Source organism: Lissotriton helveticus, chromosome 8 (assembly GCF_964261635.1).
Source record: "Lissotriton helveticus chromosome 8, aLisHel1.1, whole genome shotgun sequence".
Lineage (NCBI taxonomy): Eukaryota > Metazoa > Chordata > Amphibia > Caudata > Salamandridae > Lissotriton > Lissotriton helveticus.
In genome coordinates, this window is record NC_136069.1 from 1630770611 (window position 1) to 1630787658 (window position 17048).

At 54.3% G+C, this 17048-nt stretch overlaps 1 protein-coding gene across 2 annotated transcripts in view; it reads right to left on the reverse strand.

Annotated features, from left to right (window-relative positions):
- The window catches only part of FHIP1B (FHF complex subunit HOOK interacting protein 1B), a 436229-nt gene that overhangs the window by 264046 nt on the left and 155135 nt on the right, over positions 1 to 17048 (reverse strand). The window contains exon 1 of one of the 2 annotated variants that reach the window (XM_078658710.1): positions 10857 to 10945. The exons of the other annotated variant lie outside the window; for it this stretch is intronic. The gene's annotated coding sequence lies outside the window, so the exon portion shown is untranslated. Of the gene's footprint in view, positions 1 to 10856; positions 10946 to 17048 lie in introns of those variants that run through there. 2 annotated transcript variants of the gene reach the window in all.

Below are 17048 nucleotides of genomic sequence, written 5' to 3' on the forward strand. Positions count from 1 at the left end.
AGGAAATTAGAGTAACAAGCTTTGAACCCACCCACCACAACCGCAACCACCGCACCCAAATGCTCCAGATCCCAGCTCAACTGGACCACCCTCACCACTGAAGACACCCTAAGGATCATGAAATACATGCCTCTGGAGCACCCCAGCCCTCATCACATTTTCAACAGAGCCAGCACCACCATCCCCCCATGAACTCTGCCACACCATCAACTAACTGCTCCATCGACCCGTCACCTTCCCTGAAGGCTGCAAACACGCAGAGGTCAACCCCATACTCAAAAAACCCTCTGCCGACCCGACGGCCCTCAAGAATTATAGACCTATCTCCCAATCAGGCTTCAGAAGCAACCACAGCCCAAGGCTGCGCTCCTCGCTGCAATGGGCGACATCAGTACTCTCCTCGACCGAGGCAAAACCATAGCTCTCATTCACCTTGACTTCTCTGCCACCTTCAACACGGTCTCCCACCACAACCTCTACACAAAACTCTACGACCACAGCAAAGTCTTAGAGTGGATCCTCTGCTTCCTCACCGGCCAAACCCAGAGAGTGAAGCTTCCACCATTCTCCTCAGAACCTATAGAGCTCAGCTGCGGAGTTCCTTAGGGCTCCTCTCTGAGCCCCACCCTCCTTAATATCTACATAGCACCGCTTGCAGCCATCGTCAGAAACCATGGACTCAACATAGTCTCCTACGCCGACGACATTCAGCCGATTCACTCCCTCACCGACTAACCAACAGCGGGGATATGCGGATGGTGTGCAGAACGCACGGAAGGATGTGCAGAGCGTGAGTGACGGTGTGCTGAACGCAAAGAAGGGTGTGCAGACGTGAGTAACGGTGTGCAGAACACAAGAAAGGATGTGCACAGTATGAGTGACGGTGTGCAGAACGCAAGGAAGGATGTGCAGAAAACAAGTGACAGTGTGCAGAACGCGAGCGAGGGTGTGATGAGAGACTGAAGCTGACAGTGTGCAAAACGCAAAGAAGGGTATGCAGATGTGAGTGACTGTGTGCAGAAAGCAAGGAAGGATGTGTAGAACATGAGTGACGTGAGCAGAACGCAAGCGAGGGTGTGATGAGAGACTAAAGCTGAAGGTGTGCAGAACGCATGGAAGGATGTGCAGAGTGTGAGTGACGGTGTGCAGAACGCCAGTGAGGATGTGCAGAACGCGAGTGAGGATGTGCAGAACGTGAGTGGCGGTGTGCAGTACGCGAGCGAGGGTGTGATGAGAGACTGAAGCTGATGGTGTGCGGAATTCAAGGAAGGATGTGCAAAGCGCGAGTGACGGTGTGCAGAACGCCAGGAAAGATGTGAAGAGCGTGAGTGGTGGTGTGCAGAACACAAAGAAGGGTATGCAGACGTGAGTGACGGTGTGCAGAATGCAAGGAAGTATGTGCAGAGCGTGAGTGACGGTGTGCAGAACGCAAGGAAGGATGTGCAGAGCGTGAGTGACGGTGTGCAGAACGCAAGGAAGGATGTGCAGAGCGTGAGTGACGGTGTGCAGAACACAAAGAAGGGTATGCAGACGTGAGTGACGGCGTGCGGAATGCAAGGAAGTATGTGCAGAGCGTGAGTGACGGTGTGCAGAACGCAAGGAAGTATGTGCAGAGCGTGAGTGACGGTGTGCAGAACGCAAGGAAGGATGTGCAGAGCGTGAGTGACGGTGTGCAGAACACAAAGAGGGGTGTGCAGAGCGTGAGTGACGGTGTGCAGAACACAAAGAAGGGTATGCAGAAGTGAGTGACGGTGTACGGAATTCAAGGAAGGGTGTGCAGAGCGCGAGTGACGGTGTGCTGAACGCAAGGATGAATGTGGAGAGCGTGAGAGACAGTGTGCAGAATGCAAGGAAGGATGTGCAGAACGTGAGTGATGGTGTGCAGAAAGCGAGAGAGGGTGTGATGAGAGACTGAAGCCGATGGTGTGCGGAACGCAAGGAAGGATGTGCAGAAAGTGAGTGATGGTGTGCGGAAAGCAAGGAAGGCTGTGCAGAACGTGAGTGATGGTGTGCGGAACGCATGGAAGGATGTGCAGAACGTGAGTGACGGTGTGCGGAACGCAAGGAAGTATGTACAGAACGTGAGTGACGGTGTGCAGAACATGAGCGAGGATGTGATGAGAGACTGAAGCTGATGGTGTGCAGAATGCAAGGAAGGATGTGCAGTGCGAAAGTGACGATGTGCGGAACACAAGGAAGGATGTGCAGAGCGTGAGTGACGGTGTGCTGAGCGCAAGGAAGGATGTGCAGAGTGTGAGTGACGGTGTGCAAAATGCGAGGGGGTGTGATGAGAGACTGAAGCTGATGGTGTGCGGAACACAAGGATGTGCAGAACGTGAGTGATGTTGTGCGGAACGCAAGGAAGTATGTGCAGAACGCGAGCATGGGTGTGATGAGAGACTGAAGCTGACGGTGTGCAGTGTGGAGGGAACAAGCATTGGACTCATTTTTCTGCATGTAACATAATGGGACACAATACAGATGATGGCTTTTTGAAACATTCATGGAGTCGAGCAGCCAACCAGGAAAGATATCTTGGGCATAAAGGGCTACTTACAAATCAATAACCTTAGTAGAGCAAAGGAGCACTGAACAGGGGCAGGAGCTGAAGTTTAGAATTGAAGATAGTTCACCTTAGGGCAGATAGTCTGTCCTGTGGGGTGGCCTAATTTAAAAAAAATCTGTCTTTAGTTTCTTTTTGAAATGCAGGTGGGTTGGAGCTATTCCAATGTCAAAGGGGATGTTGTGCCAGATCTTTAGGTACACAGTAGGTGATGGCTTCCTTTATTATCTTTTCTTCGCCTCCAGTATGGCAATGTCCTGCTTTGTAGTATGGAGCTCCCACCTGAGGTCGTTATTTTCCCAGGTCTTACATAAGATGCTGGCTTGGAGGAGGAGCCAAAGTCGTTTCTTCAAAGCGGAGATGGTGTGGGTCAACTACAAACCCTTGAAGCGCAGAATGCATTTAGGGGTGCCAGTATGGCTTTGGTCAAGTGGTGATGCTGATCAGAGCGTTGCTTCGTCTACTTGGAAAAAGAACTCAGCTTGCGCCGTTGCTCTGAAGTCAGTTAGGGTAGCAAGGGTTTAACTTTATTGAGGAGAGATAGATGGTTCCATGCATTCCTCGCTTTCTTGACAAAAGAGATTGATTTCTAATAACTTAGAAACCCATCAAACATGAGGAGGTTTCATATCTTGTGTGAAATTTGAAAACTCGAGCAGAATGGCTTCTGCTTTTCAGAATTTAAGTTCATAGCACAACACTGGGATGGGTGCATGAAGCCCACCCAGGCTGTCTAGGGCACATCAACTCAGACACAGTGCTTCTCTCAAGGGCGGCAGAGTCCCAATAACCTGGTGAAACACCCATCTATTTATGAGATGAAGAGAATTAAAATCAGGCTAGAAACATGACGTGCTAATTTGGCACTCGTGAGGCAGGCAAGTGAAATAAGTCCCACAGATTGGCCCCAATGCCGAAATATAACGAGGAAACTCGAAACCATCTTTTACAGGCCAATTAATCAATACGTGGAAAATACAGTTTGGAAGAAAAAAAGAATGTAATCAGTGACACATGAGCGCTGACAAAAGCAATAAAATGACTGTTGCAGTGCAAAACTAGTATAGCAGGATTGTTTTATGTATGCAATGCATGGGTGAGGTACAGAATTAAATGTTTGATGATAACACAATCTCATATCTACAGTAGTTCCTCGTGTATTCCAGCAGGGGTGAAAGGATACACCCAAACATCAAATAGAAGGTTGGCAAGATTAAACTCGTACTGCAGATTCATTTAAGATGTGATTGACAATGTCTCAAGCCAGTGAACGAAGGTTCCTGCAGCAAAGAAGCCAAAGGCTGGAGCAGGACTGGACCACAGCCTCTGTAAGGTATGTATAAGATACAGTGCGCTCATCGTGAAAGATGCAAGCACCATTACAGGTCAAACCCCAGTAAGAGGAACCAAAGTAGCTTCACTGACTCAAATACCCTCGCCCCCAAGAGTGACTCAAGGCATGGCAGTCCCACAAACCCTCCCTGGCCAGGGCGGCGTGAGCCAATCCAGGATAGGAATGGTGACTTGCAGAAGGCCCTGCCCAATCAGTGTCCGTGACGTGGCCACTTTTGACAATGGAAAGTACCCCAGAAACCTTGTGTATCAATGTGAACATTGAGAGTGAAGCCTTGACTGCACACGTGCGATCACGATCTGAAGCCACGGAAATGAATCCTGTGGGCACATTTTATAATTCCCCGATGGATAAATGGACGACTGAGTAATTCTGCACTAAATGAAGCCCCACAGCCACGCTGAGACCCAATCAATCAATCAATCAATCATAGCATTTGTAAAACGCACTACTTACCCGTGAGGGTCTCAAGGCGCTGAAGGGGAGGGGAGAGTGGCGCTACTGCTCAAAGAGCCAGGTCTTGAGGAGTCTCCTGAAGGTCAGCAGGTCTGGGTCTGTCGTAGGTAGGGGTGGGGGGGTGTTCCAGGTCTTTGCGGCGAGGTGGGAGAAGGATCTGCCGCTCTTCGGATGCGGGGGACTGTGGCGAGGTCGGCGGAGCGGAGCTGGCGGGTGGGGGTGCTTAAGCTGTCGTCTGTTGAGGTACGCAGGCCCGGTGTTGTGGAGTGCCTTGTGTGCGTGGACGAGGAGCTTGAAGGTTATCCTCTTGTTGAATGGGAGCCAGTGCAGGTCTCTCAGGTGGGGTGTTATGTGGTTGTGGTTGTGGCGAGGGATGTCGAGGATCAGGCGTGCAGAGGCGTTCTGGATGCGTTGAAGCAGTTTCAGGGTTAGTAACTAATGCATACAAATAACCACATTTTTAGATGGCATGATGCTGACAAGCAATAAAACAGAGTGGCAGCCTTGTAGGTGCGTGCCCACTCAGTGAGGTGCTGGAGGTACTCACTCCACATAATACGTTTGCCAAGAAAAAACCTGCAGACACTCAACATCCTGGAAGGAACAAATATTGAAGGCAATGTAAGAGTGAGTGAAAGATGTGAAATGGAAACCGGAACAAAATCGCTGACCCGGATCGCCCTAAGCTTTTTTAAAGTCATAGTTCAGAAATAGATCAGTGTTTTTACGTTTAAATTTAAAGTTCAGGTTATGAACTTGGGGCGGTAAGGACCAGTTTCAACAAGTTTTATCTACTGTTGGGTGTGAGTCCGGGAAGGACCCGCCCCACTTATAGCCTGCCTGGGTTTCTGGCCTGTTCGCAGATGGAAGGATGAAGCCACGAGTCAGCTCTCCGAGCTCTGAACTACAAGGCCTGCTGCTGCCCGTGCACGATCCCGTTCGGTGTAAACTTGAATTACAGGCCCGAAGCCACAGCTCGGAGCTGGTCTCTCTGCCAGCTCCTCGTCATTGATCTATCGTCACCGTTAAAGCAAGCACAGAAAGAAGCACGCGGCTGAGAGGCCAAGAAAACAAAGCAAACGGAAGCAGCAGCCAAAAGGATACAGGTTTGTGGTCGAGAGATGTGGAAAGCCTTGGATAATCCCCAAAGGCCCCACAAATCCGAGTGCGCAAACACGAGGGCGCGCCAGCCAGCCATACACGTGACGCCCTCAAGAACCACCTCCCTCGGGCCGCCCTAGACAGCCACCTCCCTCGGGCCGCCCTAGACAGCCCCCCCCCCCTTCGGGGTGCAAACTCCACTTCACAACACAGCGCTTCTTCAACCCCACCCCTGTCCGCGGGCGCCACTATTAGGGTCATTACGGTTCCCGGGCTCCAGGCCCGAGATTCCTTTATCATGAGCTGTCAGCGGGTGAGTAAGGAAACAACCACAACTCTCCAGTGTTTCGGGGCACTCAGTACAACAGTGCAAACAGACCGCGTGCTAACCGTGCAAAAACACAAATAAACAAAGGCACTCAAAAATAGAGCATTCGAGATTTTAAAAAAGATGAATATAGTATGAACGTTTAAAGAGCAGCACATGATGTAATGTAATAAGGGTCTGTTTGGTACACATGGAATACAGTGCCCAGCAATCAATGAGTGGAGATACACAGACAGATTGGTAATACAATCACGAGCATCATTCAATTTACTAGAGTGCCTTCGAGGGAAGAAATCCCGTCTCCGTTCGGTAGGAGTCAGAGAAGTCTTTTTATAAGTAGTTTGGTTGAAATCTCCCTGGTTAGCCCTTTCACCTTCTACCGGTGAGAAGTGGGCACTGTGATGAAACATAGCACCCTAGGGTGGGTGATGCTCAGCGTCCCATTAGCTCTGATATTAACGGTATATCCTGCCCCAGAACAGCAGGGCAGCACGTCTGCTGAATCCTCTACATGACAAGGTGTCCTCCTTTTGTGTTCTTTTCCCTTGGAGGACCTGTCACACCATAGCACGTGCATTTGTAAAGCTCACGTTCAACCAGAAGGGCATCTTGGTGACGAATAACATGTTTATTGTTACCCAACTCAAAGGTACTCATTTTGTTGACCTCAGAAGGGTGAAAGGCTGAGTGCACCTGTGAGCATTAGGTCAAACACAGGCCACCGCAGTCCATTAAGCCACCAGACCGGGCCTACCTACCTACCTGAGGGGTTTACAGAATTCTCATTCCTGGTGACCGACCACTGCCCATCCTAAAACAGAATCGTGCACACACCTTCCTTTGCGACCCGCCGTTATACAAACTCCACAATTGATACAATGCTGACCCAGCTCCCTTCAAAGTCATTCCCGGTGCCTCCCACCACTCAAAAGTGGGCATTGTGGGTGCCTGCTTACACTAATACCACACCTGACACCCGGTCACCCCTCAATCTCTTGAAAGGCACATCCCTTCTTGATGTCTTGCCACTCGCCCCAGAAAATCCCATATCTTCCAACCTGATCCTTTCAAATCAGTTTCTATAGAACAAACAACCCTAACAGTGCCTCTAGGCGTTGTCCTAACATCCCTGAGAGCCAACCTTATGTGGAAGATCGAGCCCACTGTCTCCAGGAATAGCCCCCCCCTCCACCCCCACTTCCATTCAGACTCAAACTTGGCACCCTCCCACCGCAGCTTAACCTGGCAAGCAGCCGGCACAGGTGACAGTCATCCCCGGCCGGTGTGAGCCTGCCGCCGCCACTCCCTTCTCTTCAGCTGCCTCTCACCTAGGACAGGTCTGGTCCACTTCCTATACCCAAACACTGCTCTGCCTGGGAGAGGTACCAGCCTGCTCCCTCGCCCACTGTCTCCGGCGGCCTCTCTAATGCCGCGCCCCTCTACACCCCCCATCTCCCATCCCTGCCAGGGCTGCGCTGCCTCTGGCGAGGCCTCGTGCAAGCCTGTGACCTGACGGCCCGGCCCTTCATTCACGCAGAGAACGTGCTCTGCCCCAGAGTGTTACCCGCCTGGCAAGAATCCATCCGTCCCACGCGCAGAACCTGCAGCTGGCCGATTCCTGCATCTTACAGGGCACTTATCCTGCCCCAGCGTCACCTGCCTGGCAGAGGTACCAACCTGGAGCTTACCTGCTCCATTCCCTTCTCTCAGGCGATCCCTCGAAGAGGGCACGCTCTGCCCCTCTCTACCCATCTCTCCTGCCTGGCGTGGGTTCCAGCACCCCCTTCTGATCTCCGGATGTCCCTGGCAGAGGGCAGGCCGTGGCTCCCTACATCCCCTCAGTCTCACCTGCGTGGCAGTGGTGCCAGTCTAAAAGCTGCTAGTTTCGACTTCACCTCTCCAGCTTCCTCTCGCAGACGACACACCCTGCCTTCCGCCCTACCACCAATCTCGCCTGCCTGGCATAGGAGCGAGGTACCCGTCGCAAAGGACACGTACCGGTCTGCAGAGGTTTCACTCTAAAGTTTGCTAACAGCCCCTCTGGTCTGCAGCTCCCTCTCGCGGAGGACGTGCCCTGTGCCCCAGTCTCTGCGGCGTGACGGGGGTTTTATATGTCCCTCTCTCTCAGGGGAACTGCTCTGCCCCCCTCTACCCGTCCTGCCTGGCAGGGGTGGGATCTGCTCGAGATGCAGCCACGTGTAAGTCTGCGGGCCACAGCTTCTCGTACACGACATGCCACTCCCCCAACCCCCCACTCTCACCTGCCCGGCAGCAGTGCCAGCCAGACCCAACTCCTGCTCTCCAGGTGCCTCTTGAACCCGTGCCCCTAAACTCCCCCAGTCTCACCTGTCTGGCAAGGGTGCCAGTCTGCAGCATGCAAGTCCAACCCCATGCTATCGCTGCCTCTCGCAGAGGACATGCCATGCCCCCACCTGCCTTGAAGGGGTGCCAGCCTGCACCATGCCAGTCCCATCCCTGCTGTCTCTCACAGAGGACTTGCCATTCACCCTCCCCTTAGCCTGTCAGTGCCACGCCTGCTCCCTAGCTGCCTCACCCAGGACATGGCGTGCCCTGCCTCCTCCTTACCTGCCTGGCAGGGGTGTCATCCCGACCCCGTCTCCCAGATGCAATGCCCCCCCCCCCCCCCCCCTCACCTGTCTGGCAGGGGTGCCATCGGCCAGTCCCACCCCTACTCCCAGCTGCCTCTCGCAGAGGGCATGCCCCTCTCCCCCCTCTCACCTGTCTGGCAGGGGTACCAGCTGCAATCCCCTGCCACCAGATGCCATGCTTCCCTCACCTGTCTGGCAGGGGTATAAGCTGCAATCCCCTGCCACCAGTTGCCATGCTTCCCTCACCTGTCTGGCAGGGGTATAAGCTGCAATCCCCTGCCACCAGTTGCCATGCTTCCCTCACCTGTCTGGCAGGGGTATAAGCTGCAATCCCCTGCCACCAGATGCCATGCTTCCCTCACCTGTCTGGCAGGGGTATAAGCTGCAATCCCCTGCCACCAGATGCCATGCTTCCCTCACCTGTCTGGCAGGGATATCAGCTGCAATCCCCTGCCACCTGATGCCATGCTTCCCTCACCTGTCTGGCAGGGGTATAAGCTGCAATCCCCTGCCACCTGATGCCATGCTTCCCTCACCTGTCTGGCAGGGGTATAAGCTGCAATCCCCTGCCACCAGATGCCATGCTTCCCTCACCTGTCTGGCAGGGGTATCAGCTGCAATCCCCTGCCACCAGATGCCATGCTTCCCTCACCTGTCTGGCAGGGGTATAAGCTGCAATCCCCTGCCACCTGATGCCATGCTTCCCTCACCTGTCTGGCAGGGGTATAAGCTGCAATCCCCTGCCACCTGATGCCATGCTTCCCTCACCTGTCTGGCAGGGGTATAAGCTGCAATCCCCTGCCACCAGATGCCATGCTTCCCTCACCTGTCTGGCAGGGGTATAAGCTGCAATCCCCTGCCACCAGATGCCATGCTTCCCTCACCTGTCTGGCAGGGGTATAAGCTGCAATCCCCTGCCACCAGATGCCATGCTTCCCTCACCTGTCTGGCAGGGGTATAAGCTGCAATCCCCTGCCACCAGATGCCATGCTTCCCTCACCTGTCTGGCAGGGGTATAAGCTGCAATCCCCTGCCACCAGATGCCATGCTTCCCTCACCTGTCTGGCAGGGGTATAAGCTGCAATCCCCTGCCACCAGATGCCATGCTTCCCTCACCTGTCTGGCAGGGGTATAAGCTGCAATCCCCTGCCACCAGATGCCATGCTTCCCTCACCTGTCTGGCAGGGGTATCAGCTGCAATCCCCTGCCACCTGATGCCATGCTTCCCTCACCTGTCTGGCAGGGGTATAAGCTGCAATCCCCTGCCACCTGATGCCATGCTTCCCTCACCTGTCTGGCAGGGGTATAAGCTGCAATCCCCTGCCACCAGATGCCTTGCTTCCCTCACCTGTCTGGCAGGGGTATAAGCTGCAATCCCCTGCCACCTGATGCCATGCTTCCCTCACCTGTCTGGCAGGGGTATAAGCTGCAATCCCCTGCCACCAGATGCCATGCTTCCCTCACCTGTCTGGCAGGGGTATAAGCTGCAATCCCCTGCCACCTGATGCCATGCTTCCCTCACCTGTCTGGCAGGGGTATAAGCTGCAATCCCCTGCCACCAGATGCCATGCTTCCCTCACCTGTCTGGCAGGGGTATAAGCTGCAATCCCCTGCCACCTGATGCCATGCTTCCCTCACCTGTCTGGCAGGGGTATAAGCTGCAATCCCCTGCCACCAGATGCCATGCTTCCCTCACCTGTCTGGCAGGGGTATCAGCTGCAATCCCCTGCCACCAGATGCCATGCTTCCCTCACCTGTCTGGCAGGGGTGTCCGCTGCCAGTCCCACCCCTGTTTCCTCTCAGAGAGGACATGCCATGCCACCCCCTCGCTCCCACCTGCCATGCAGCGGTGCCAGCCCCCCCTCGCTCTCACCTGTCTGGCAGTGGTGCCCCCCCTCCCTCGCTCTCACCTGTCTGGCAGGGATGCCAGTCCCACCCCTGCTCCTTCTCCTGGAGGACATGCCACCCCTCGCTCTCACCTGCCATGCAGCGGTGCCAGCCCCCCTCACTCTCACCTGTCTGGCAGTGGTGCCCCCCCTCCCTCGCTCTCACCTGTCTGGCAGGGATGCCAGTCCCACCCCTGCTCCCTCTCCTGGAGGACATGCCACCCCTCGCTCTCACCTGCCATGCAGCGGTGCCAGCCCCCCCTCGCTCTCACCTGTCTGGCAGTGGTGCCCCCCCTCCCTCGCTCTCACCTGTCTGGCAGGGATGCCAGTCCCACCCCTGCTCCCTCTCCTGGAGGACATGCCACCCCTCGCTCTCACCTGCCATGCAGCGGTGCCAGCCCCCCCTCACTCTCACCTGTCATGCAGCGGTGCCCCCCCCTGCTCTCACCTGTCATGCAGCGGTGCCAGCCCCCCCTCGCTCTCACCTGCCATGCAGCGGTGCCAGCCCCCCCTCGCTCTCACCTGTCTGGCAGCGGTGCCAGCCCCCCCTCGCTCTCACCTGCCATGCAGCGGTGCCAGTCCCTGGTCTCACCCTCGGTTCCTCTCGCAGAGGACATGCTCACCGAGGACAGCTCCAGCAGGACTCGCATGAGAGCACCGCCCTGATTGGCCCGCCCTGCCGATGCTGTCCAATGGCAGCACGCGTTGCAGCCTCGAGATCAGTGCCGTGCCCCGCAGCAACACAAAGCCGGAAGGAAGGGAGTCTGTCAGCGCCGCCCACCTCTGCCCTCACCTGGGCACCTCGAGCTCCTGCTGCCCACACCTGGGCACCTCTGGCTGCTGCCCACCTCTGCCCTCACCTGGGCACCTCGAGCTCCTGCTGCCCACCTCTGCCCACACCTGGGCACCTCGGGCTGATGCCCACCTCTCCACACACCTGGGCATCTCTGGCAGATGCCCACCTCTCCACACACCTAGGCACCTCGGGCTGATGCCCACCTCTCCCCACATCTGGAAGGTGCTGGGCACGCACCTCTGGCTGCTGCCCATCTCTCCCCACACCTGGGCACCTCTGGCTAACGCCCACCTCTCTCCACACCTGGGCACCTTGGTCTGCTGCCCACCTCTCCCCACACCTGGGCACCTTGGTCTGCTGCCCACCTCTCCCCACACCTAGGCACCTCTGGCTGCTGACCACCTCTCCCCACACATGGGCACCTCTGGCTGATGCCCACCTCTCCCCACACCTGGGCACCTCGGGCTGCTGTCTATATCTGGACACCTCCAGCTGCTGCCCATACCTGGGCATCTCCGGCTGCTACCCTCCTATCCTCGCACTTGAGCACTTCTGGCTGCTGCCCACCTCACGCCCACACCTGGGCACTGCAAAGCGAGCAACCCTAGTTGTACATGTAGCCATCTCCAGGTGGGCCGATACCTGGACAGCGCAGGGCGAGCCCCTCTGGCTGCTGATGACCTATCGCCACACCTGTGAACCGCATGGTGCACCTCTGGCTGTATTTAGGCATCACCCGTGGGCATTACCCGGGCACCGCAGCGAGAGTACCTCTAGTTGTATGCAACCATCTCCAAGGGCGAAACCTTAGCACACTGCTACATGCGCACCTCTGGCTGTATGAAAACATGTCCAGACCCCAATCAATCCGGGGAATTGTAAGCGTGCTACTCACCCGTAAGGGTCTCACGTCATGGTGGGGTGGGGGGTTGGGAGGGGGTCAGCAGTTCCGTTCAACCGAAGAGCCAGGTCTTTAGAGCCTTCCTGAAGGTGTTCAGGGACGGGGCGCTTCTGATGTCGATCGGGAGCTCATTCCAGGGCTTCACCGCGATGAGGGAGAAGGATCTTCCCCCTGCTTTGGCTCTGTGGACGTGTGGTTTTCGACGAGGTGGGCAGATTGGAGGTTCCTTTTGGGTGCGTGGAGGACAATTCTGTTGTTGAGCTATTGGGGACCAGTGTTGTGTATGCATTTGTAGGCGTGGAGGAGTATCTTGAAGGTGACTTCTTCTCGACGGGAAGCCAACGGAGCTTTCGTAGGCATTGGCTGAAGTGCTCGTGTCGAGGGATACCGAGGACTAGCCTGGCGGCTGTGTTTTGAATCGTCTGGAGCTTGCAGAGTAGAGACTTGTTTATGACGGTGTAGAGAGCGTTTCAGTAGTCCAGCCTGTTGGTGACGAGTGCGTGGGTGACTGCCTTTCTGTACTCGAGGGGAATCCACTTGAAGGTCTTAAGGAGGATGCGGAGGGTGGTGAAGCAGCTGGAGGCGACGGAGTTTACCTGACGGTTCATGGAGAGGGAGGTCCTGCATTCCTGCCTGGAAGTTGAGTCTGGTGTTGGCGGGGTTCTTGGTGAGGGAGAGGATGAGCTGGGTGTCGTCCGCGTAGGATACAATGTTGAGGCCGTGCTGACGGACGAAGGCGGCGAGGGGGGCCATGTAGATGTTGGGGAGGGTTGGGCTGAGCGATGTTCCTTGTGGGACTCCGCAGTTGATTTCCGTGGGTTCGGAGAGGAAGGGTGGCAGTCTGATCCTTTGGCTTCTGCCAGTGAGGAACGACCAGATCCAGTCGAGGACGGCTCCTTGTATTCCAGCGTTGTGCAATCTGGCTGTGAGAGCGCGGTGGGAGACGGTGTTGAATGCAGCTAACAGGTCGAGTAGAATCAGGGCTGCGGTGTGGCCTTGGTCTAGGAGGGTGCAGATGTCTGTGGCGGCGAGTAGGGTGGTCTCGGTGCGGTGGTTGCTGCGGAACCTGGACTTGGAAGGGTCGAGGATAGCGTAGTCTTTGATGAACCTTGCTAGTTCAGCATAGACAGTCTTCTCCGTGATTTTCGCCGCAAAGGGGATGAGCGAGACGGGCCGGTAGTTCTTCGGGTCCGTTGGGTCTGCTGAGGGCTTCTTGAGAAGGGGCCTGACTTCTGTGCATTTCCAGTCGTCGGGGAAGGTGTCGGTCACGAAGGTGGTGTTGATGGTGCGTTGTAATTCGGGTGCGATGGTGGTGGCGGCTCTGTGGTAGATGTGTGGGGGGGCAGGGCAGTGCAGCTGGGCGTCGCACTGTGCCCCCCTGGCCGTGTGTAGCCATCTCCAAACGCCAACAGCTGGGTGCCGCACTGTGCCCCCTGGCTTTATGTATAGATCTCTAGACGGCGCGGAGGGGGTGATTCACTCAACCCGGATGACCCATGCGCACACCAACCAGTAACAACTAAGGTTAATCACACTTTCGGGGGCGGCACCCATGTGTCTCCCTCCATGGGTCACAAGGTACCATGGAAAATGTCACGCCAGTCAACTGTGCTCTTCAGTGAAGCAGAGAGCTTTGAATACAAAACTATCAGGACATAGCACACACCTTAAGGCATCCGCGATAAACGGCCCCATGCTAACAAGGGTGGCTTCCAGGCACTCCTTGGATTTCAGCACAAGGATGAAAATCTGCACCGGCTAAACCCACCTTTGTTAACATGGGATATTGTGCCCCTAAAGGGCATCGACCAAGGCTCAAACCGTGGCCCCACTGGTGCCAAAGGGACCTTCTGAACAGCAACTGTACTACAATCAGACACACTAACCAGCAGGCACAGTAGCGCGGGGAGGTCTGAGGCAGGTCTGACACTGCCTGTTCTGTGCCAGATTGTCAAGTTATCCTCCAACTATGTATATTAGTTATTTTAGATTTATCTCATGCAAGTGTCCCTAAAGTTATGAATCCACACCTCTCAGGCCCACACTGGACACAACGTAGGGGCCCACTCCCTTACTGGATTCAAAAGGGATCGGAACCCGAAGAAACACCCCCCACTCTCAAACAGCAGCACACAACAAACACACTGAAAGATGGTTCTAACCAAGTGATTACCGAGCCGTCCGCTTCCTATGCACCCTATGTTAAATCAAACGACTTTTTTTGCCAGACTAAACTGCTACAAATAGAAATCAGGAAAAGTAAAGCCGTAGTATTGCCGAGACCGGCTCTATGTTCAGGGCAGGGGGACCAATACCAGAACTGCTCCAACAGAAATGTCAACCTGAATTAAATTCTTAAATCCAGTCGAGGGCAGGTGCTTCTTTGCGGACGAGAATGGATCCGTGACGGTCAGCAGCATGTGGTGAAACTGGACAAGAATAAATCTGGGGCAGCCAGCAGCATGTGGTGAAACTGGACAAGGAGCGGTCAGAAGCATGTGGTGAAACTGGACAAGAATGGATCCTGGATGGTCGGCAGCATGTGGTGAAACTAGATAAGAAAGGATCCAGGACGGTCAGCAGCATGTGGTGAAAGTGGACAAGAATGGACCTGGGGCAGCCAGCAGCATATGGTGACACTGGACAAGAATAGATATGGGTGGTTGGCAGCAAGTGCTGAAACTGGACAAGAATGGATATGAGGCGTTCGGCAGCATGTGCTGAAACTGGACAAGAATGGATATGAGGCGGTCAAGCAGCATGTGGGGAAACTGGACAAGAATGGATATGAGGCGGTCAGCAGCATGTGGTGAAAATGGACAAGAATAGATATGAGGCAGTCAGCAGCATGTGGTGAAACTGGACAAGAATGGATCTGGGATGGTTGGCAGCATGCGGTGAAACTAGACAAGAAAGGATCCAGGACGGTCAGCAGCATGTGGTGAAACTGGATAAGAATGGATATGAGGCGGTCAGCAGCATGTGGTGAAACTAGATAAGAATGGATATGAGTCGGTCAGCAGCATGTGCTGAAACTGGACAAGAATGGATATGAGGCGTTCGGCAGCATGTGCTGAAACTGGACAAGAATGGAGATGAGGCGGTCAGCAGCATGTGGTGAAACTGGATAAGAATGGATATGAGGCGGTCAGCAGCATGTGCTGAAACTGGACAAGAATGGATATGAGGCGTTCGGCAGCATGTGCTGAAACTGGACAAGAATGGAGATGAGGCGGTCAGCAGCATGTGGTGAAACTGGATAAGAATGGATATGAGGCGGTCAGCAGCATGTGGTGAAACTGGACAAGAATGGATATGAGGCGGTCAGCAGCATGTGGTGAAACTGGATAAGAATGGATATGAGGCAGTCAGCAGCTTGTGGTGAAACTGGACAAGGAGCGGTCAGAAGCATGTGGTGAAACTGGACAAGAATGGATCCTGGATGGTCGGCAGCATGTGGTGAAACTAGATAAGAAAGGATCCAGGACGGTCAGCAGCATGTGGTGAAAGTGGACAAGAATGGACCTGGGGCAGCCAGCAGCATATGGTGAAACTGGACAAGAATGGATATTAGGCGTTTAGCAGCATGTGGTGAAACTGGACAAGAATGGATCCAGGACAGTCGGCAGCATGTGATGAAACTGGATAAGAATGGATATGAGGCGGTCAGCAGCATGTGGTGAAACTGGATAAGAATGGATATAAGGCGGTCAGCAGCATGTGCTGAAACTGGACAAGAATGGATATGAGGCGTTCGGCAGCATGTGCTGAAACTGGACAAGAATGGATATGAGGCGGTCAGCAGCATGTGGTGAAACTGGATAAGAATGGATATGAGGCTGTCAGCAGCATGTGGTGAAACTGGACAAAAATGGATATGAGGCGGTCAGCAGCATGTGCTGAAACTAGACAAGAATGGACCAGAGGGGGTCAGCAGCATGTGGTGACACTTGAAAAGAATGGATATGAGGCATTTGGCAGCATGTGGTGAAACTGGACAAGAATGGATATGAGGTGGTCAGCAGCATGTGGTGAAACTGGACAAGAATGGATCAGGGGCAGTCAGGAGCATGCAGTGAAACTGGACAAGAAAGGATATGGGGGCAGCCAACAGCATGTGGAGAAACTGGATAAGAATGGACCAGTTTCAGCCGGCAGTGAGTGGTGAAACTGGACATGAATGTATCATGGACGGTTGGCAGCATGTGGTGAAACTGGACAAGAATGGACAGGGGGCAGCCGGCAGCATCTGGACAAGAATGGACATGGGGCAGCCGGCAGCATGTGGTGAAACTGGACAAGAATGGACATGGGGCAGCCGGCAGCATGTGGTGAAACTGGACAAGAATGGACATGGGGCAGCCGGTAGCATGTGGTGAAACTGGACAAGAATGGACATGGGGCAGCCGGCAGCATGTGGTGAAACTGGACAAGAATGGACATGGGGCAGCCGGTAGCATCTGGACAAGAATGGACATGGGGCAGCCGGTAGCATGTGGTGAAACTGGACAAGAATGGACATGGGGCAGCCGGCAGCATGTGGACAAGAATGGACATGGGGCAGCCGGCAGCATGTGGTGAAACTGGACAAGAATGGACATGGGGCAGCCGGCAGCATGTGGCCCCTGGTCCATTCTTGCTCAGTCCTGTGGCAATCATCTCCAATCATACAAATGCCACGTTCCACACCTCACGCAAATACTCCACAATTAACCATTAGCTACATCTGGGCACTGCAGTTAAGTTACGCTTTTGATGCCGTTTTAACCTCTTTCTGGGATGTTCAAACATATTTATAATCTTTAACACGCATTATGTAGGGGGTAGTAAGTGAAAAGTAGATCAAAATACAGATTCGAGGTCTTGCGTAAGTAAACATGTTTCGCCCTGCGTTTAAACCCACTATCAAGCACTTGCCTGCGACTAGATTTAAGAATTTAATTCAGGTCGACATTCCTGTAGGGAGGTACTGGAGAAAGGTTGCACTCTGGCTGAGCATATTTTGGGGCAGATATTTTTGCGCTCAATTGTTTCTCATGAGACCATGAAGATGT